The sequence below is a fragment of the Halictus rubicundus genome, unplaced genomic scaffold (genome assembly GCF_050948215.1).
Source record: "Halictus rubicundus isolate RS-2024b unplaced genomic scaffold, iyHalRubi1_principal scaffold0026, whole genome shotgun sequence".
NCBI lineage: Eukaryota > Metazoa > Arthropoda > Insecta > Hymenoptera > Halictidae > Halictus > Halictus rubicundus.
In genome coordinates, this window is record NW_027488567.1 from 505653 (window position 1) to 527908 (window position 22256).

Here is a 22256-nt window from a genome sequence, read left to right on the forward strand (position 1 = left end):
AATCCCCTATGTTATCCTCTATCCTATCCTATCCTCTATCCTATCCTATCCTCTGTCCTATAATATCCTCTATGCTATCCTATCCTCTATCCTATCCTATCCTCTATCCTATCCTATCCTCTATCCTGTCCTATCCTCCATCCTATCCTATCCTCTATCCTATAACATCATCTATCCTATCCTATTCTCTATCCTATCCTATATTCTATCCTATCCTATCCTCAATTCTTGCCTATGCTCTATCATCTGCTCTATCCTCTCCTATCCTCAATCCTATTATATCCTCTATCCGATCCTATCCTCTATCCTATCCAATCCTATATCCTATCCTCTATCCTCTCCTATCCTCCATCCTATCCTATCCTCTATCCTATAATATCATCTATCCTATCCTATCCTCTATCGTCTCCTATCCTCTATGCTATCCAATCCCCTATGTTATCCACTATAGTATCCTATCCTCTATCCTATCCTATCCTCTGTCCTATCCTATCCTCTATCCTATCCTATCCTCTATCCTCTCCTATCCTCAATCCTATCCTATCCTCTATCCTATCCTATCCTCTATCCTATCCTATGCTGTATCCTATCCCATCAACTATCCTATCCTATTCACTATCCTATCCTATATTCTATCCTATCCTATCCTCTATCCTATCCTATCCTCTATAATATCGTATCCTCTATAATATCGTATCCTGTATCCTATCCTGTCCTCTTTCCTATCCTATCCTCTATACTATCCTATCCTCTATCCTATCCTATCCTCTATCCTATCCTCTATCCTATCCAATCCTATATCCTATCCTCTATCCTATCCTATCCTCCATCCTATCCTATCCTCTATCCTATAATATCATCTATCCTATCCTATCCTCTACCCTATCCTATCCTCTATCGTCTCCTATCCTCTATGCTATCCAATCCCCTATGTTATCCTCTATCCTATCCTATCCTCTATAATATCCTATCCTCTATCCTATCCTATCCTCTGTCCTATCCAATCCTCTATCCTATCCTATCCTCTATCCTATCCTATCCTCTATCCTATCCTATCCTCTATCCTATCCTATCCTCTATCCTATCCTATCCTCTATCCTATCCTATGCTGTATCCTATCCCATCAACTATCCTATCCTATCCTCTATCCTATCCTATCCAATCAACTATCCTATCCTATCCTCTATCCTATCCTATCCTCTATCCTATCCTATCCTCTCTCCTATCCTATCCTCTATCCTATCCTATCCTCTATCCTATCCTATTCTGTATCCTATCCTATCCTCAATCCTATCCTATCTTCTATCCGATCCTATCCTCTATCCTATCCAATCCTATATCCTATCCTCTATCCTATCATATCATCTATCCTATCCTATCCTCTATCGTCTCCTATCCTCTATGGTATCCAATCCCCTATGTTATCCTCTATCCTATCCTATCCTCTATAATATCCTATCCTCTATCCTATCCTATCCTCTGTCCTATAATATCCTCTATCCTATCCTATCCTCTATCCTATCCTATCCTCTATCCTATCCTATCCTCTATCCTGTCCTATCCTCCATCCTATCCTATCCTCTATCCTATAACAACATCTATCCTATCCTATTCTCTATCCTATCCTATATTCTATCCTATCCTATCCTCAATTCTTGCCTATGCTCTATCATCTGCTCTATCCTCTCCTATCCTCAATCCTATCCAATCCTCTATCCGATCCTATCCTCTATCCTATCCAATCCTATATCCTATCCTCTATCCTCTCCTATCCTCCATCCTATCCTATCCTCTATCCTATAATATCATCTATCCTATCCTATCCTCTATCGTCTCCTATCCTCTATGCTATCCAATCCCCTATGTTATCCTCTATCCTATCCTATCCTCTATCCTATCCTATCCTCTCTCCTATCCTATCCTCTATCCTATCCTAATCCTCTATCCTATCCTATCCTCTATCCTATCCTATCCTCAATCCTATCCTATCTTCTATCCGATCCTATCCTCTATCCTATCCAATCCTATATCCTATCCTCTATCCTATCATATCATCTATCCTATCCTATCCTCTATCGTCTCCTATCCTCTATGGTATCCAATCCCCTATGTTATCCTCTATCCTATCCTATCCTCTATAATATCCTATCCTCTATCCTATCCTATCCTCTATCCTATCCTATCCTGTATCCTATCCTATCAACTATCCTATCCTATCCTCTATCCTATCCTATCCTATCCTCTATCCTATCCTATCCTCTATCCTATCCTATCCTCTGTCCTATCCTATCCTCTCTCCTATCCTATCCTCTATCCTATCCTATCCTCTATCCTATCCTATCCTCTATCCTATCCTATCCTCTATAATATCGTATCCTCTATGATATCGTATCCTGTATCCTATCCTGTCCTCTTTCCTATCCTATCCTCAATCCTATCCTATCCTCTATCCTTTGGTATCCTCTATCCTATCCAATCCTCTATCCTATCCTATCCTCTATCCTATCCTATCCTCTATCCTATCCTATCCTCTATCCTATCCTATGCTATATCCTATCCTATCCTCTATCCTATCCTATCCTCTATCCTATCCTATTCTCTATCCTATACTATATCCTATCCTATCAACCATCCTATCCTATCCTCAATCCTATCCTATCCTCTATCCGATCCTATCCTCTATCCGATCCTATCCTCTATCCTATCCAATCGTATATCCTATCATCTATCCTCTCCTATCCTCCATCCTATCCTATCCTCTATCCTATAATATCATCTATCCTATCCTATCCTCTATCGTCCCCTATCCTCTATGCTATCCAATCCCCTATGTTATCCTCTATAGTATCCTATCCTCTATCCTATCCTATCCTCTGTCCTATCCTATCCTCTATCCTATCCTATCCTCTATCCTCTCCTATCCTCAATCCTATCCTATCCTCTATCCGATCCTATCCTCTATCCTATCCAATCCTATATCCTATCCTCTATCCTATCCTATCCTCCATCCTATCCTATCCTCTATCCTATAATATCATCTATCCTATCCTATCCTCTATCCTATCCTATCCTCTATCCTTTGGTATCCTCTATGATTTGGTATCCTCTATCCTATCCAATCCTCTATCCTATCCTATCCTCTATCCTATCCTATCATCTATCCTATCCTATCCTATATCCTATCCTATCCTCTATCCTATCCTATCCTCTATCCTATCCTATCCTCTATCCTATCCTATCCTGTATCCTATCCTATCAAACATCCTATCCTTTCCTCTATCCTATCCTATCCTCTATCCTATCCTATCCTCTATCCTATCCTATCCTCTATCCTATCCTATTCACTATCCTATCCTATATTCAATCCTATCCTATCCTCAATTCTTTCCTATGCTCTATCATCTGCTCAATCCTCTCCTATCCTCAATCCTATCCAATCCTCTATCCGATCCTATCCTCTATCCTATCCAATCCTATATCCTATCCTCTATCCTATCCTATCCTCCATCCTATCCTAGCCTCTATCCTATAATATCATCTATCCTATCCTATCCTCTATCCTATCCTATCCTCTATCGTCTCCTATCCTCTATGCTATCCAATCCCCTATGTTATCCTCTATCCTATCCTATCCTCTATAATATCCTATCCTCTATCCTATCCTATCCTCTGTCCTATCCAATCCTCTATCCTATCCTATCCTCTATCCTATCCTATCCTCTATCCTATCCTATCCTCTATCCTATCCTATCCTCTATCCTATCCTATGCTGTATCCTATCCCATCAACTATCCTATCCTATCCTCTATCCTATCCTATCCTATCAACTATCCTATCCTATCCTCTATCCTATCCTATCCTCTATCCTATCCTATCCTCTCTCCTACCCTATCCTCTATCCTATCCTATCCTCTATCCTATCCTATCCTCTATCCTATCCTATCCTCTATAATATCGTATCCTCTATAATATCGTATCCTGTATCCTATCCTCTCCTCTGTCCTGTCCTATCCTCTATCCTATCCTATCCTCTATCCTATCCTATCCTCTATCCTATCCTATCCTCTATCCTTTGGTATCCTCTATCCTATCCAATCCTCCATCCTATCCTATCCTCTATCCCATCCTATCCTCTATCCTATACTATCCTATCCTCTATCCTATCCTATCCTCTATCCTATCCTATCCTATATCCTATCCTATCCTCTATCCTATCCTATCCTGTAACCTATCCTATCAACCATCCTATCCTATCCTCTATCCTATCCTATCCTCTATCCTATCCTATCCTCTATCGTCTACTATCCTCTATGGTATCCAATCCCCTATGTTATCCTCTATCCTATCCTATCCTCTATCCTATCCTATCCTCTATCCTATCCTATTCTCCATCCTATCCTATCCTCTATCCTATAATATCATCTATCCTATCCTATCCTCTATCCTATCCTATCCTCTATCGTCTCCTATCCTCTATGCTATCCAATCCCATATGTTATCCTCTATCCTATCCTATCCTCTATAATATCCTATCCTCTATCCTATCCTATCCTCTGTCCTATAATATCCTCTATCCTATCCTATCCTCTATCCTATCCTATCCTCTATCCTATCCTATCCTCTATCCTGTCCTATCCTCCATCCTATCCTATCCTCTATCCTATAACAACATCTATCCTATCCTATTCTCTATCCTATCCTATATTCTATCCTATCCTATCCTCAATTCTTGCCTATGCTCTATCATCTGCTCTATCCTCTCCTATCCTCAATCCTATCCAATCCTCTATCCGATCCTATCCTCTATCCTATCCAATCCTATATCCTATCCTCTATCCTCTCCTATCCTCCATCCTATCCTATCCTCTATCCTATAATATCATCTATCCTATCCCATCCTCTATCGTCTCCTATCCTCTATGCTATCCAATCCCCTATGTTATCCTCTATCCTATCCTATCCTCTATAATATCCTTTCCTCTATCCAATCCTATCCTCTGTCCTATCCTATCCTCTATCCTATCCTATCCTCTATCCTATCCTATCCTATATCCTATCCTATCCTGTATCCTATCCTATCAACCATCCTATCCTATCCTCTATCCTATCCTATCCTCTATCCTATCCTATCCTCTATCCTATCCTATTCACTATCCTATCCTATATTCTATCCTATCCTATCCTCAATTCTTTCCTATGCTCTATCATCTGCTCTATCCTCTCCTATCCTCAATCCTATCCAATCCTCTATCCGATCCTATCCTCTATCCTATCCAATCCTATATCCTATCCTCTATCCTATCCTAGCCTCCATCCTATCCTATCCTCTATCGTATAATATCATCTATCCTATCCTATCCTCTATCCTATCCTATCCTCTATCGTCTCCTATCCTCTATGCTATCCAATCCCCTATGTTATCCTCTATTATATCCTATCCTCCATAATATCCTATCCTCTATCCTATCCTATCCTCTGTCCTATAATATCCTCTATCCTATCCTATCCTCTATCCTATCCTATCCTCTATCCTATCCTATCCTCTATCCTATCCTATTCTCCATCCTATCCTATCCTCTATCCTATAATATCATCTATCCTATCCTATCCTCTATCCTATCCTATCCTCTATCGTCTCCTATCCTCTATGCTATCCAATCCCATATGTTATCCTCTATCCTATCCTATCCTCTATAATATCCTATCCTCTATCCTATCCTATCCTCTATCCTATCTTATCCTCTATCCTTTGGTATCCTCTATCCTATCCAATCCTCTATCCTATCCTATCCTCTATCCTATCCTATCCTATATCCTATCCTATCCTCTATCCTATCCTATCATCTATCCTATCCTATCCTCTATCCTATCCTATCCTGTATCCTATCCTATCAACCATCCTATCCTATCCTCTATCCTATCCTATCCTCTATCCTATCCAATCCTATATCCTATCCTCTATCCTATCCTATCCTCTGTCCTATCCAATCCTCTATCCTATCCTATCCTCTATCTTATCCTATCCTCTATCCTATCCTATCCTCCATCCTATCCTATCCTCTATCCTATAATATCATCTATCCTATCCTATCCTCTACCCTATCCTATCCTCTATCGTCTCCTATCCTCTATGCTATCCAATCCCCTATGTTATCCTCTATCCTATCCTATCCTCTATAATATCCTATCCTCTATCCTATCCTATCCTCTGTCCTATCCTATCCTCTATCCTATCTTATCCTCTATCCTATCCTCTATCCTATCCTATCCTCTATCCTATCCTATCCTCTATCCTATAATATCATCTATCCTATCCTATCCTCTATCCTATCCTATCCTCTATCCTGTCCTATCCTCCATCCTATCCTATCCTCTATCCTATAACATCATCTATCCTATCCTATTCTCTTTCCTATCCTATATTCTATCCTATCCTATCCTCAATTCTTGCCTATGCTCTATCATCTGCTCTATCCTCTCCTATCCTCAATCCTATTATATCCTCTATCCGATCCTATCCTCTATCCTATCCAATCCTATATCCTATCCTCTATCGTATCCTATCCTCCATCCTATCCTATCCACTATCCTATAATATCATCTATCCTATCCTATCCTCTATCCTATCCTATCCTCTATCGTCTCCTATCCTCTATGCTATCCAATCCCCTATGTTATCCTCTATCCTATCCTATCCTCTATAATATCCTATCCTCTATCCTATCCTATCCTCTGTCCTATCTTATCCTCTATCCTATCCTATCCTCTATCCTATCCTCTATCCTATCCTATCCTCTATCCTATCCTATCCTCTGTCCTATAATATCCTCTATGCTATCCTATCCTCTATCCTATCCTATCCTCTATCCTATCCTATCCTCTATCCTGTCCTATCCTCCATCCTATCCTATCCTCTATCCTTTAACATCATCTATCCTATCCTATTCTCTATCCTATCCTATATTCTATCCTATCCTATCCTCAATTCTTGCCTATACTCTATCATCTGCTCTATCCTCTCCTATCCTCAATCCTATTATATCCTCTATCCGATCCTATCCTCTATCCTATCCAATCCTATATCCTATCCTCTATCCTCTCCTATCCTCCATCCTATCCTATCCTCTATCCTATAATATCATCTATCCTATCCTATCCTCTATCGTCTCCTATCCTCTATGCTATCCAATCCCCTATGTTATCCTCTATAGTATCCTATCCTCTATCCTATCCTATCCTCTGTCCTATCCTATCCTCTATCCTATCCTATCCTCTATCCTCTCCTATCCTCAATCCTATCCTATCCTCTATCCGATCCTATCCTCTATCCTATCCAATCCTATATCCTATCCTCTATCCTATCCTATCCTCCATCCTATCCTATCCTCTATCCTATAATATCATCTATCCTATCCTATCCTCTATCCTATCCTATCCTCTATCCTTTGGTATCCTCTATGATTTGGTATCCTCTATCCTATCCAATCCTCTATCCTATCCTATCCTCTATCCTATCCTATCCTCTATCGTCTCCTATCCTCTATGCTATCCAATCCCCTATGTTATCCTCTATCCTATCCTATCCTCTATAATATCCTATCCTCTATCCTATCCTATCCTCTGTCCTATCCAATCCTCTATCCTATCCTATCCTCTATCCTATCCTATCCTCTATCCTATCGTATCCTCTATCCTATCCTATCCTCTATCCTATCCTATCCTCTATCCTATCCTATGCTGTATCCTATCCCATCAACTATCCTATCCTATCCTCTATCCTATCCTATCCAATCAACTATCCTATCCTATCCTCTATCCTATCCTATCCTCTATCCTATCCTATCCTCTCTCCTATCCTATCCTCTATCCTATCCTATCCTCTATCCTATCCTATTCTCTATCCTATCCTATCCTCAATCCTATCCTATCTTCTATCCGATCCTATCCTCTATCCTATCCAATCCTATATCCTATCCTCTATCCTATCATATCATCTATCCTATCCTATCCTCTATCGTCTCCTATCCTCTATGGTATCCAATCCCCTATGTTATCCTCTATCCTATCCTATCCTCTATAATATCCTATCCTCTATCCTATCCTATCCTCTGTCCTATAATATCCTCTATCCTATCCTATCCTCTATCCTATCCTATCCTCTATCCTATCCTATCCTCTATCCTGTCCTATCCTCCATCCTATCCTATCCTCTATCCTATAACAACATCTATCCTATCCTATTCTCTATCCTATCCTATATTCTATCCTATCCTATCCTCAATTCTTGCCTATGCTCTATCATCTGCTCTATCCTCTCCTATCCTCAATCCTATCCAATCCTCTATCCGATCCTATCCTCTATCCTATCCAATCCTATATCCTATCCTCTATCCTCTCCTATCCTCCATCCTATCCTATCCTCTATCCTATAATATCATCTATCCTATCCTATCCTCTATCGTCTCCTATCCTCTATGCTATCCAATCCCCTATGTTATCCTCTATCCTATCCTATCCTCTATCCTATCCTATCCTCTCTCCTATCCTATCCTCTATCCTATCCTATCCTCAATCCTATCCTATCTTCTATCCGATCCTATCCTCTATCCTATCCAATCCTATATCCTATCCTCTATCCTATCATATCATCTATCCTATCCTATCCTCTATCGTCTCCTATCCTCTATGGTATCCAATCCCCTATGTTATCCTCTATCCTATCCTATCCTCTATAATATCCTATCCTCTATCCTATCCTATCCTCTATCCTATCCTATCCTGTATCCTATCCTATCAACTATCCTATCCTATCCTCTATCCTATCCTATCCTATCCTCTATCCTATCCTATCCTCTATCCTATCCTATCCTCTGTCCTATCCTATCCTCTCTCCTATCCTATCCTCTATCCTATCCTATCCTCTATCCTATCCTATCCTCTATCCTATCCTATCCTCTATAATATCGTATCCTCTATGATATCGTATCCTGTATCCTATCCTGTCCTCTTTCCTATCCTATCCTCAATCCTATCCTATCCTCTATCCTTTGGTATCCTCTATCCTATCCAATCCTCTATCCTATCCTATCCTCTATCCTATCCTATCCTCTATCCTATCCTATCCTCTATCCTATCCTATGCTATATCCTATCCTATCCTCTATCCTATCCTATCCTCTATCCTATCCTATTCTCTATCCTATACTATATCCTATCCTATCAACCATCCTATCCTATCCTCAATCCTATCCTATCCTCTATCCGATCCTATCCTCTATCCGATCCTATCCTCTATCCTATCCAATCGTATATCCTATCATCTATCCTCTCCTATCCTCCATCCTATCCTATCCTCTATCCTATAATATCATCTATCCTATCCTATCCTCTATCGTCCCCTATCCTCTATGCTATCCAATCCCCTATGTTATCCTCTATAGTATCCTATCCTCTATCCTATCCTATCCTCTGTCCCATCCTATCCTCTATCCTATCCTATCCTCTATCCTCTCCTATCCTCAATCCTATCCTATCCTCTATCCGATCCTATCCTCTATCCTATCCAATCCTATATCCTATCCTCTATCCTATCCTATCCTCCATCCTATCCTATCCTCTATCCTATAATATCATCTATCCTATCCTATCCTCTATCCTATCCTATCCTCTATCCTTTGGTATCCTCTATGATTTGGTATCCTCTATCCTATCCAATCCTCTATCCTATCCTATCCTCTATCCTATCCTATCATCTATCCTATCCTATCCTATATCCTATCCTATCCTCTATCCTATCCTATCCTCTATCCTATCCTATCCTCTATCCTATCCTATCCTGTATCCTATCCTATCAAACATCCTATCCTTTCCTCTATCCTATCCTATCCTCTATCCTATCCTATCCTCTATCCTATCCTATCCTCTATCCTATCCTATTCACTATCCTATCCTATATTCAATCCTATCCTATCCTCAATTCTTTCCTATGCTCTATCATCTGCTCAATCCTCTCCTATCCTCAATCCTATCCAATCCTCTATCCGATCCTATCCTCTATCCTATCCAATCCTATATCCTATCCTCTATCCTATCCTATCCTCCATCCTATCCTAGCCTCTATCCTATAATATCATCTATCCTATCCTATCCTCTATCGTCTCCTATCCTCTATGCTATCCAATCCCCTATGTTATCCTCTATCCTATCCTATCCTCTATAATATCCTATCCTCTATCCTATCCTATCCTCTGTCCTATCCAATCCTCTATCCTATCCTATCCTCTATCCTATCCTATCCTCTATCCTATCCTATCCTCTATCCTATCCTATCCTCTATCCTATCCTATGCTGTATCCTATCCCATCAACTATCCTATCCTATCCTCTATCCTATCCTATCCTATCAACTATCCTATCCTATCCTCTATCCTATCCTATCCTCTATCCTATCCTATCCTCTCTCCTACCCTATCCTCTATCCTATCCTATCCTCTATCCTATCCTATCCTCTATCCTATCCTATCCTCTATAATATCGTATCCTCTATAATATCGTATCCTGTATCCTATCCTCTCCTCTGTCCTGTCCTATCCTCTATCCTATCCTATCCTCTATCCTATCCTATCCTCTATCCTATCCTATCCTCTATCCTTTGGTATCCTCTATCCTATCCAATCCTCTATCCTATCCTATCCTCTATCCCATCCTATCCTCTATCCTATACTATCCTATCCTCTATCCTATCCTATCCTCTATCCTATCCTATCCTATATCCTATCCTATCCTCTATCCTATCCTATCCTGTAACCTATCCTATCAACCATCCTATCCTATCCTCTATCCTATCCTATCCTCTATCCTATCCTATCCTCTATCGTCTACTATCCTCTATGGTATCCAATCCCCTATGTTATCCTCTATCCTATCCTATCCTCTATAATATCCTATCCTCTATCCTATTCTATCCTCTGTCCTATAATATCCTCTATCCTATCCTATCCTCTATCCTATCCTATCCTCTATCCTATCCTATCCTCTATCCTGTCCTATCCTCCATCCTATCCTATCCTCTATCCTATAACAACATCTATCCTATCCTATTCTCTATCCTATCCTATATTCTATCCTATCCTATCCTCAATTCTTGCCTATGCTCTATCATCTGCTCTATCCTCTCCTATCCTCAATCCTACCCAATCCTCTATCCGATCCTATCCTCTATCCTATCCAATCCTATATCCTATCCTCTATCCTCTCCTATCCTCCATCCTATCCTATCCTCTATCCTATAATATCATCTATCCTATCCTATCCTCTATCGTCTCCTATCCTCTATGCTATCCAATCCCCTATGTTATCCTCTATCCTATCCTATCCTCTATAATATCCTTTCCTCTATCCAATCCTATCCTCTGTCCTATCCTATCCTCTATCCTATCCTATCCTCTATCCTTTGGTATCCTATATCCTATCCAATCCTCTATCCTATCCTATCCTCTATCCTATCCTATCCTCTATCCTATCCTATCCTATGTCCTATCCTATCCTCTATCCTATCCTATCCTCTATCCTATCCTATCCTGTATCCTATCCTATCAACCATCCTATCCTATCCTCTATCCTATCCTATCCTCTATCCTATCCTATCCTCTATCCTATCCTATTCACTATCCTATCCTATATTCTATCCTATCCTATCCTCAATTCTTTCCTATGCTCTATCATCTGCTCTATCCTCTCCTATCCTCAATCCTATCCAATCCTCTATCCGATCCTATCCTCTATCCTATCCAATCCTATATCCTATCCTCTATCCTATCCTAGCCTCCATCCTATCCTATCCTCTATCGTATAATATCATCTATCCTATCCTATCCTCTATCCTATCCTATCCTCTATCGTCTCCTATCCTCTATGCTATCCAATCCCCTATGTTATCCTCTATTATATCCTATCCTCCATAATATCCTATCCTCTATCCTATCCTATCCTCTGTCCTATAATATCCTCTATCCTATCCTATCCTCTATCCTATCCTATCCTCTATCCTATCCTATCCTCTATCCTATCCTCTTCTCCATCCTATCCTATCCTCTATCCTATAATATCATCTATCCTATCCTATCCTCTATCCTATCCTATCCTCTATCGTCTCCTATCCTCTATGCTATCCAATCCCATATGTTATCCTCTATCCTATCCTATCCTCTATAATATCCTATCCTCTATCCTATCCTATCCTCTGTCCTATAATATCCTCTATCCTATCCTATCCTCTATCCTATCCTATCCTCTATCCTATCCTATCCTCTATCCTGTCCTATCCTCCATCCTATCCTATCCTCTATCCTATAACAACATCTATCCTATCCTATTCTCTATCCTATCCTATATTCTATCCTATCCTATCCTCAATTCTTGCCTATGCTCTATCATCTGCTCTATCCTCTCCTATCCTCAATCCTATCCAATCCTCTATCCGATCCTATCCTCTATCCTATCCAATCCTATATCCTATCCTCTATCCTCTCCTATCCTCCATCCTATCCTATCCTCTATCCTATAATATCATCTATCCTATCCCATCCTCTATCGTCTCCTATCCTCTATGCTATCCAATCCCCTATGTTATCCTCTATCCTATCCTATCCTCTATAATATCCTTTCCTCTATCCAATCCTATCCTCTGTCCTATCCTATCCTCTATCCTATCCTATCCTCTATCCTTTGGTATCCTATATCCTATCCAATCCTCTATCCTATCCTATCCTCTATCCTATCCTATCCTCTATCCTATCCTATCCTGTATCCTATCCTATCAACCATCCTATCCTATCCTCTATCCTATCCTATCCTCTATCCTATCCTATCCTCTATCCTATCCTATTCACTATCCTATCCTATATTCTATCCTATCCTATCCTCAATTCTTTCCTATGCTCTATCATCTGCTCTATCCTCTCCTATCCTCAATCCTATCCAATCCTCTATCCGATCCTATCCTCTATCCTATCCAATCCTATATCCTATCCTCTATCCTATCCTAGCCTCCATCCTATCCTATCCTCTATCGTATAATATCATCTATCCTATCCTATCCTCTATCCTATCCTATCCTCTATCGTCTCCTATCCTCTATGCTATCCAATCCCCTATGTTATCCTCTATTATATCCTATCCTCCATAATATCCTATCCTCTATCCTATCCTATCCTCTGTCCTATAATATCCTCTATCCTATCCTATCCTCTATCCTATCCTATCCTCTATCCTATCCTATTCACTATCCTATCCTATATTCTATCCTATCCTATCCTCAATTCTTTCCTATGCTCTATCATCTGCTCTATCCTCTCCTATCCTCAATCCTATCCAATCCTCTATCCGATCCTATCCTCTATCCTATCCAATCCTATATCCTATCCTCTATCCTATCCTAGCCTCCATCCTATCCTATCCTCTATCGTATAATATCATCTATCCTATCCTATCCTCTATCCTATCCTATCCTCTATCGTCTCCTATCCTCTATGCTATCCAATCCCCTATGTTATCCTCTATTATATCCTATCCTCCATAATATCCTATCCTCTATCCTATCCTATCCTCTGTCCTATAATATCCTCTATCCTATCCTATCCTCTATCCTATCCTATCCTCTATCCTATCCTATCCTCTATCCTATCCTATTCTCCATCCTATCCTATCCTCTATCCTATAATATCATCTATCCTATCCTATCCTCTATCCTATCCTATCCTCTATCGTCTCCTATCCTCTATGCTATCCAATCCCATATGTTATCCTCTATCCTATCCTATCCTCTATAATATCCTATCCTCTATCCTATCCTATCCTCTATCCTATCTTATCCTCTATCCTTTGGTATCCTCTATCCTATCCAATCCTCTATCCTATCCTATCCTCTATCCTATCCTATCCTATATCCTATCCTATCCTCTATCCTATCCTATCATCTATCCTATCCTATCCTCTATCCTATCCTATCCTGTATCCTATCCTATCAACCATCCTATCCTATCCTCTATCCTATCCTATCCTCTATCCTATCCAATCCTATATCCTATCCTCTATCCTATCCTATCCTCTGTCCTATCCAATCCTCTATCCTATCCTATCCTCTATCCTATCCTATCCTCTATCCTATCCTATCCTCTATCCTATCCTATGCTGTATCCTATCCCATCAACTATCCTATCCTATCCTCTATCCTATCCTATCCTATCAACTATCCTATCCTATCCTCTATCCTATCCTATCAACCATCCTATCCTATCCTCTATCCTATCCCATCCTCTATCCTATCCTATCCTCTATTGTCTCCTATCCTCTATGGTATCCAATCCCCTATGTTATCCTCTATCCTATCCTATCCTCTATAATATCCTATCCTCTATCCTATTCTATCCTCTGTCCTATAATATCCTCTATCCTATCCTATCCTCTATCCTATCCTATCCTCTATCCTATCCTATCCTCTATCCTGTCCTATCCTCCATCCTATCCTATCCTCTATCCTATAACATCATCTATCCTATCCTATCCTCTATCCTATCCTATCCTCTATCCTATCCTATGCTGTATCCTATCCCATCAACTATCCTATCCTATCCTCTATCCTATCCTATCCTATCAACTATCCTATCCTATCCTCTATCCTATCCTATCCTCTATCCTATCCTATCCTCTCTCCTATCCTATCCTCTATCCTATCCTATCCTCTATCCTATCCTATCCTCTATCCTATCCTATCCTCTATAATATCGTATCCTCTATAATATCGTATCCTGTATCCTATCCTCTCCTCTGTCCTGTCCTATCCTCTATCCTATCCTATCCTCTATCCTATCCTATCCTCTATCCTATCCTATCCTCTATCCTATCCTATCCTCTATCCTTTGGTATCCTCTATCCTATCCAATGCTCTATCCTATCCTATCCTCTATCCTATCCTATCCTATCCTCTATCCTATCCTATCCTCTATCCTATCCTATCCTATATCCTATCCTATCCTCTATCCTATCCTATCCTGTAACCTATCCTATCAACCATCCTATCCTATCCTCTATCCTATCCTATCCTCTATCCTATCCTATCCTCTATCGTCTCCTATCCTCTATGGTATCCAATCCCCTATGTTATCCTCTATCCTATCCTATCCTCTATAATATCCTATCCTCTATCCTATCCTATCCTCTGTCCTACAATATCCTCTATCCTATCCTATCCTCTATCCTATCCTATCCTCTATCCTATCCTATCCTCTATCCTGTCCTATCCTCCATCCTATCCTATCCTCTATCCTATAACAACATCTATCCTATCCTATTCTCTATCCTATCCTATATTCTATCCTATCCTATCCTCAATTCTTGCCTATGCTCTATCATCTGCTCTATCCTCTCCTATCCTCAATCCTATCCAATCCTCTATCCGATCCTATCCTCTATCCTATCCAATCCTATATCCTATCCTCTATCCTCTCCTATCCTCCATCCTATCCTATCCTCTATCCTATAATATCATCTATCCTATCCTATCCTCTATCGTCTCCTATCCTCTATGCTATCCAATCCCCTATGTTATCCTCTATCCTATCCTATCCTCTATAATATCCTTTCCTCTATCCAATCCTATCCTCTGTCCTATCCTATCCTCTATCCTTTGGTATCCTCTATCCTATCCAATCCTCTATCCTATCCTATCCTCTATCCTATCCTATCCTATATCCTATCCTATCCTCTATCCTATCCTATCCTCTATCCTATCCTATCCTCTATCCTATCCTATCCTGTATCCTATCCTATCAACCATCCTATCCTATCCTCTATCCTATCCTATCCTCTATCCTATCCTATCCTCTATCCTATCCTATTCACTATCGTATCCTATATTCTATCCTATCCTATCCTCAATTCTTTCCTATGCTCTATCATCTGCTCTATCCTCTCCTATCCTCAATCCTATCCAATCCTCTATCCGATCCTATCCTCTATCCTATCCAATCCTCTATCCTATCCTCTATCCTATCCTATCCTCCATCCTATCCTATCCTCTATCCTATAATATCATCTATCCTATCCTATCCTCTGTCCTATAATATCCACTATCCTATCCTATCCTCTATCCTATCCTATCCTCTATCCTATCCTATCCTCTATCCTATCCTATTCTCCATCCTATCCTATCCTCTATCCTATAATATCATCTATCCTATCCTATCCTCTATCCTATCCTATCCTCTATCGTCTCCTATCCTCTATGCTATCCAATCCCATATGTTATCCTCTATCCTATCCTATCCTCTATCCTATCCTATCCTATATCCTATCCTATCCTCTATCCTATCCTATCCTCTATCCTATCCTATCCTCTATCCTATCCTATTCTCCATCCTATCCTATCCTCTATCCTATAATATCATCTATCCTATCCTATCCTCTATCCTATCCTATCCTCTATCGTCTCCTATCCTCTATGCTATCTAGTCCCATATGTTATCCTCTATCCTATCCTATCCTCTATCCTATCCTATCCTATATCCTATCCTATCCTCTATCCTATCCTATCCTCTATCCTATCCTATCCTCTATCCTATCCTATCCTGTATCCTATCCTATCAACCATCCTATCCTATCCTCTATCCTATCCTATCCTCTATCCTATCCTATCCTCCATCCTATCCTATCCACTATCCTATCCTATTCACTATCCTATCCTCAATTCTTTCCTATGCTCTATCATCTGCTCTATCCTCTCCTATCCTCAATCCTATCCAATCCTCTATCCGATCCTATCCTCTATCCTATCCAATCCTATATCCTATCCTCTATCCTATCCAATCCTCTATCCTATCCTATCCTCTATCCTATCCTATCCTCTATCCTATCCTATCCTATCCTCTATCCTATCCTATCCTCTATCCTATCCTATCCTATATCCTATCCTATCCTCTATCCTATCCTATCCTGTAACCTATCCTATCAACCATCCTATCCTATCCTCTATCCTATCCTGTCCTCTATCCTATCCTATCCTCTATCGTCTCCTATCTTCTATGGAATCCAATCCCCTATGTTATCCTCTATCCTATCCTATCCTCTATAATATCCTATCCTCTATCCTATTCTATCCTCTGTCCTATAATATCCTCTATCCTATCCTATCCTCTATCCTATCCTATCCTCTATCCTATCCTATCCTCTATCCTGTCCTATCCTCCATCCTATCCTATCCTCTATCCTATAACATCATCTATCCTATCCTATTCTCTATCCTATCCTATAACATCATCTATCCTATCCTATTCTCTATCCTATCCTATATTCTATCCTATCCTATCCTCAATTCTTGCCTACGCTCTATCATCTGCTCTATCCTCTCCTATCCTCAATCCTATCCAATCCTCTATCCGATCCTATCCTCTATCCTATCCAATCCTATATCCTATCCTCTATCCTCTCCTATCCTCCATCCTATCCTATCCTCTATCCTATAATATCATCTATCCTATCCTATCCTCTATCGTCTCCTATCCTCTATGCTATCCAATCCCCTATGTTATCCTCTATCCTATCCTATCCTCTATAATATCCTTTCCTCTATCCAATCCTATCCTCTGTCCTATCCTATCCTCTATCCTATCCTATCCTCTATCCTATCCTATCCTCTATCCTATCCTATCCTCTATCCTATCCTATCCTCTATCCTTTGGTATCCTCTATCCTATCCAATCCTCTATCCTATCCTATCCTCTATCCTATCCTATCCTCTATCCTATCCTATCCTATATCCTATCCATTCCTCTATCCTGTCCTATCCTCTATCCTATCCTATCCTCTATCCTATCCTATCCTGTATCCTATCCTATCAACCATCCTATCCTATCCCCTATCCTATCCTATCCTCTATCCTATCCTATCCTCTATCCTATCCTATCCTCTATCCTATCCTATTCACTATCCTATCCTATATTCTATCCTATCCTATCCTCAATTCTTTCCTATGCTCTATCATCTGCTCTATCCTCTCCTATCCTCTATCCTATCCAATCCTATATCCTATCCTCTATCCTATCCTAGCCTCCATCCTATCCTATCCTCTATCCTGTCCTATCCTCTATCCTATCCTATGCTGTATCCTATCCCATCAACTATCCTATCCTATTCACTATCCTATCCTATATTCTATCCTATCCTATCCTCAATTCTTTCCTATGCTCTATCATCTGATCTATCCTCTCCAATCCTCAATCCTATCCAATCCTCTATCCGATCCTATCCTCTATCCTATCCAATCCTATATCCTATCCTCTATCCTATCCTATCCTCCATCCTATCCTATCCTCTATCCTATAATATCATCTATCCTATCCTATCCTCTATCCTATCCTCTCCTCTATCGTCTCCTATCCTCTATGCTATCCAATCCCCTATGTTATCCTCTATCCTATCCTATCCTCCGTAATATCCTATCCTCTATCCTATCCTATCCTCTGTCCTATAATATCCTCTATCCTATCCTATCCTCTATCCTATCCTATCCTCTATCCTATCCTATCCTCTATCCTATCCTATTCTCCATCCTATCCTATCCTCTATCCTATAATATCATCTATCCTATCCTATCCTCTATCCTATCCTATCCTCTATCGTCTCCTATCCTCTATGCTATCCAATCCCATATGTTATCCTCTATCCTATCCTATCCTCTATAATATCCTATCCTCTATCCTATCCTATCCTCTATCCTTTGGTATCCTCTATCCTATCCAATCCTCTATCCTATCCTATCCTCTATCCTATCCTATCCTATATCCTATCCTATCCTCTATCCTATCCTATCCTCTATCCTACCCTATCCTCTATCCTATCCTATCCTGTATCCTATCCTATCAACCATCCTATCCTATCCTCTATCCTATCCTATCCTCTATCGTCTCCTATCCTCTATGCTATCCAATCCCCTATGTTATCCTCTATCCTATCCTATCCTCTATAATATCCTATCCTCTATCCTATCCTATCCTCTGTCCTATCCTATCCTCTATCCTATCCTATCCTCTATCCTATCCTCTATCCTATCCTATCCTCTATCCTATCCTATCCTCTATCCTATCCTATCCTCTATCCTATCCTATCCTGTATCTTATCCTATCAACTATCCTATCCTATCCTCTATCCTATCCTATCATATCAACTATCCTATCCTATCCTCTATCCTATCCTATCCTCTATCCTATCCTATCCTCTATCCTATCCTATCCTCTATCCTATCCTATCCTCTATGCTATCCAATCCCCTATGTTATCCTCTGTCCTATAATATCCTCTATCCTATCCTATCCTCTATCCTATCCTATCCTCTATCCTATCCTATCCTCTAACCTGTCCTATCCTCCATCCTATCCTATCCTCTATCCTATAACATCATCTATCCTATCCTATTCTCTATCCTATCCTATATTCTATCCTATCCTATCCTCTATCCTATCCTCTATCCTATCCTCTATCCTATCCTATCCTCTATCCTATCCTATCCTCTATCCTATCCTATCCTCTATCCTATCCTATCCTCTATCCTATCCTATCCTCTATCCTATCCTATCCTGTATCTTATCCTATCAACTATCCTATCCTATCCTCTATCCTATCCTATCATATCAACTATCCTATCCTATCCTCTGTCCTATAATATCCTCTATCCTATCCTATCCTCTATCCTATCCTATCCTCTATCCTATCCTATCCTCTATCCTGTCCTATCCTCCATCCTATCCTATCCTCTATCCTATAACATCATCTATCCTATCCTATTCTCTATCCTATCCTATAACATCATCTATCCTATCCTATTCTCTATCCTATCCTATATTCTATCCTATCCTATCCTCAATTCTTGCCTATGCTCTATCATCTGCTCTATCCTCTCCTATCCTCAATCCTATCCAATCCTCTATCCGATCCTATCCTCTATCCTATCCAATCCTATATCCTATCCTCTATCCTCTCCTATCCTCCATCCTATCCTATCCTCTATCCTATAATATCATCTATCCTATCCTATCCTCTATCGTCTCCTATCCTCTATGCTATCCAATCCCCTATGTTATCCTCTATCCTATCCTATCCTCTATAATATCCTTTCCTCTATCCAATCCTATCCTCTGTCCTATCCTATCCTCTATCCTATCCTATCCTCTATCCTATCCTATCCTCTATCCTATCCTATCCTCTATCCTATCCTATCCTCTATCCTTTGGTATCCTCTATCCTATCCAATCCTCTATCCTATCCTATCCTCTATCCTATCCTATCCTCTATCCTATCCTATCCTATATCCTATCCATTCCTCTATCCTATCCTATCCTCTATCCTATCCTATCCTCTATCCTATCCTATCCTGTATCCTATCCTATCAACCATCCTATCCTATCCCCTATCCTATCCTATCCTCTATCCTATCCTATCCTCTATCCTATCCTATCCTCTATCCTATCCTATTCACTATCCTATCCTATATTCTATCCTATCCTATCCTCAATTCTTTCCTATGCTCTATCATCTGATCTATCCTCTCCTATCCTCAATCCTATCCAATCCTCTATCCGATCCTATCCTCTATCCTATCCAATCCTATATCCTATCCTCTATCCTATCCTATCCTCCATCCTATCCTATCCTCTATCCTATAATATCATCTATCCTATCCTATCCTCTATCCTATCCTCTCCTCTATCGTCTCCTATCCTCTATGCTATCCAATCCCCTATGTTATCCTCTATCCTATCCTATCCTCCGTAATATCCTATCCTCTATCCTATCCTATCCTCTGTCCTATAATATCCTCTATCCTATCCTATCCTCTATCCTATCCTATCCTCTATCCTATCCTATCCTCTATCCTATCCTATTCTCCATCCTATCCTATCCTCTATCCTATCCTATCCTCTATCCTATCCTATCCTCTATCGTCTCCTTTCCTCTATGCTATCCAATCCCCTATGTTATCCTCTATCCTATCCTATCCTCTATAATATCCTTTCCTCTATCCTATCCTATCCTCTGTCCTATAATATCCTCTATCCTATCCTATCCTCTATCCTATCCTATCCTCTATCCTATCCTATCATCTATCCTATCCTATCCTCCATCCTATCCTATCCTCTATCCTATAATATCATCTATCCTATCCTATCCTCTATCCTATCCTATCCTCTATCGTCTCCTATCCTCTATGCTATCCAATCCCCTATGTTATCCTCTATCCTATCCTATTCTCTATAATATCCTATCCTCTATCCTATCCTATCCTCTGTCCTATCCTATCCTCTATCCTATCCTATCCTCTATTCCTATCCTATCCTCTATCCTATCCTATCCTCTATCCTATCCTATCCTCTATCCTATCCTATCCTGTATCCTATCCTATCAACTATCCTATCCTATCCTCTATCCTATCCTATCCTATCCTATCAACTATCCTATCCTATCCTCTATCCTCTATCCTCTATCCTATCAGTATCCTCTATTCTATCCTATCCTCTATCCTATCCTATCCGCTGTCCTATCCTATCCTCTCTCCTATCCTATCCTCTAACCTATCCTATCCTCTCACCTATCCTATACTCTATCCTATCCTATCCTCTATAATATCGTATCCTCTATAATATCGTATCCTGTATCCTATCCTGTCCTCTTTCCTATCCTATCCTCAATCCTATCCTATCCTCTATCCTTTGGTATCCTCTATCCTATCCAATCCTCTATCCTATCCTATCCTCTATCCTATCCTATCCTATTCTCTATCCTATCCTATCCTCTATCCGAACCTATCCTCTATCCTATCCAATCCTATATCCTATCCTCTATCCTATCCTATCCTCCATCCTATCCTATCCTCTATCCTATAATATCATCTATCCTATCCTATCCTCTATCCTATCCTATCCTCTATCGTCTCCTATCCTCTATGCTATCCAATCCCCTATGTTATCCTCTATCCTATCCTATTCTCTATAATATCCTATCCTCTATCCTATCCTATCCTCTATCCTATCCTATCCTCTATCCTATCCTATCCTCTATCCTATCCTATCCTCTATCCTATCCTATCCTCTATCCTATCCTATCCTGTATCCTATCCTATCAACTATCCTATCCTATCCTCTATCCTATCCTATCCTATCAACTATCCTATCCTATCCTCTATCCTCTATCCTCTATCCTATCAGTATCCT